We start from the raw sequence: 2,721 nt of genomic DNA, 5'->3' as shown, positions 1-2,721 counted from the left end.
AAGGAATCCAAGAAAAGAAAAGATTACAACTTTCTTGTGGAGTACTAAGTTAAGTTCAACAATCTTATGTTTGCTTATACGTGGATAGTTGGTTTACTCATCCAGCACCGAAAGATTATCAGCAGTCAGCAGTACAGTAATATGCTGTTGCGAAATGCTTATAGCTTCACCGCAGTGTATTTTTAATAAGTGTAAATGCCAAGGAATAGTCCCCTATTGTCCCCTATTTTTGCCAGTAACGATTCATGTAAGGAGCTTAAACAATAAATGGCATAGCGAAAAAGTAAAAGACTAATGCCATCTCATAACCAAGAGGCCAGACGCAGTGGACGGACTGTCGTTGTGGGAGTCGTCAGCTGTTGTGATAACCGTTTACAGGGGCGGGGCTATGCCAACGGCGGCCATTACTTCAGTAGCGTTATCTCCCGGACAAGCTCCACCCACCAGCTGACAACACGCGGTGTCCCACACAGCGTCAGCCCGTGTGGGGTTTTTAAAACTGAAAGCAGTATACACTAGTTAACTCGGCGGTGTTCTGGAATTAAGAGGAGGCCAACCTTTGGAGATAAAGGCACATAATGAAACAGTGGAACCGAAATTACTTCGACAACAGGCGGGAACTGCTGCTCGAGACACCTCTGTGAGGTTTAACACTTACGCCAATTACAGGCGTATCCGCAAGGCATAGGAAGCGAATGTACAATTTAACTTGACGGTCCAAGGTATTAGCTAACACAGTAGTTTTTTCTGAAAAGAGAAAAGCAACGCCTGTCTGAGAAAGCCTAGCAACCAACACCACGATGCACCAAGGTGGCGTTCGTCAACTGGTGGTGTCACAAAAGAAGAGCCAATAAAACCAGGAACCAGTAATGAAGCATTGATGGCAGAACCAATATGTCATGTTTAATCTCGCGACCACAGTGCATGAGGGTGCTCCGGACATAAGACGTACCTAAGCCGTACGGGGGGCGGCATATTCTTTCTCTTCCTCGTACCCTTCGCAATCAGACTTTTGTCCTGCGGAGCCCCTGCGGTAACGATAGTAGAGGTGACACAGCTTCTCAATGTTACGGTTTCAGTCTATTATTGCCTCTTTGAACCTGCTTTGACACTGTCTTGAAACTATATTATTGCACCCTACCCCTAATCTTAAGCCGTCACCTGAACATTTGACAGTGGTAGCCAAACGTTTTTTCTCAAGAGCCGGTGCCACATATGTAACAATCAGTTTAGTTATTAGAGACCTACTCATATTAGTATGTTATGGGCCCCCAATACACAATCTATTCTAAGCAACCGATAAATTGGCCGACGGTCCCTAAGTACTGATTTCTAAAAGTCGGTACCACTAGGAACACATCGTGTTGACTATTCTGTTTGATTGATGCCCCCTCTGGAACCTCATATTTGTGACACCGTGTGTGCCTCACGAAGTGTTCTGTTATCTGTGTGTGTAGATTATTAACCAACACCTAAACTTTGCCATTTCTTAGAATAACGACCATTACTATGGTTCCAGAATGAGATTTTCACTCTGCAGCGGAGTGTGCGCTGATATGAAACTTCCTGGCAGATTAAAACTGTGTGCCCGACCGAGACTCGAACTCGGGACCTTTGCCTTTCACGGGCAAGTGCTCTACCAACTGAGCTACCGAAGCACGACTCACGGCTGGTACTCACAGCTTTACTTCTGCCAGTACCTCGTCTCCTACCTTCCAAACTTTACAGAAGCTCTCCTGCGAACCTTGCAGAACTAGCACTCCTGAAAGAAAGGATATTGCGGAGACATGGCTTAGCCACAGCCTGGGAGATGTTTCCAGAATGAGATATTCACTCTGCAGTGGAGTGTGCGCTGATATGAAACTTCCTGGCAGATTAAAACTGTGTGCCCGACCGAGACTCGAACTCGGGACCTTTGCCTTTCGCGGGCAAGTGCTCTACCAACTGAGCTACCGAAGCACGACTCACGCCCGGTACTCCGCTGCAGAGTGAAAATCTCATTCTGGAAACATCCCCCAGGCTGTGGCTAAGCCATGTCTCCGCAATATCCTTTCTTTCAGGAGTGCTAGTTCTGCAAGGTTCGCAGGAGAGCTTCTGTAAAGTTTGGAAGGTAGGAGACGAGGTACTGGCAGAAGTAAAGCTGTGAGTACCGCGCGTGAGTCGTGCTTCGGTAGCTCCGTTGGTAGAGCACTTGCCCACGAAAGGCAAAGGTCCCGAGTTCGAGTCTGGGTCGGGCACACAGTTTTAATCTACCAGGAAGTTTCATTATTATGGTTCTTGAAAATTTTTTATTAAATCACTAATCAACATTTAACCGTCTTAACTGCGATACCAATGTTTTACAAACACCTAAAACTAATGCTGTTGGCTTGCATATATAGGCTGTTAAACATATCTTCCACACAGGATAATTTTTTAGAAACAATGTTCCTGTCACATCGGTATTTTTCACTGCCTGCCGTGGTACGCAGTATCATTTCTTGCAGATTATTTCTCTTTGCTCACAGTTAATAAATTTTTTTTTAAAGGTTCAGAAAATGAAGAAATATAACAAAAGAACGCATAGTTTCAATGTACGCTTTACGAAATCAAAATGAGTAATACTTACTTGAAGTTTGACACAACTCTGCTCGAGACATCTCTGAGAGGTTTAACACTTACGCCGATTACAGGCGTATTCTGTTCGATGCTTCACATGACGGCATATAAATTGTCAATGAA

At 44.7% G+C, this 2,721-nt stretch overlaps 1 non-coding gene across 1 annotated transcript; it reads right to left on the bottom strand.

Moving 5' to 3' along the window:
• Positions 1–1,584: 1,584 nt before the first annotated feature.
• Trnas-uga (transfer RNA serine (anticodon UGA)) lies at positions 1,585–1,659 on the bottom strand. The gene has a single exon. It is a non-coding gene; the product is annotated as a tRNA-Ser (tRNA).
• Positions 1,660–2,721: the final 1,062 nt, after the last annotated feature.

The sequence above is a fragment of the Schistocerca serialis genome, chromosome 3 (assembly GCF_023864345.2).
Source record: "Schistocerca serialis cubense isolate TAMUIC-IGC-003099 chromosome 3, iqSchSeri2.2, whole genome shotgun sequence".
In the NCBI taxonomy this organism is placed as follows: domain Eukaryota; kingdom Metazoa; phylum Arthropoda; class Insecta; order Orthoptera; family Acrididae; genus Schistocerca; species Schistocerca serialis.
The sequence above is the reverse complement of the archived record's forward strand: the minus strand, read 5'-3'. Positions and strand labels throughout refer to the sequence as shown.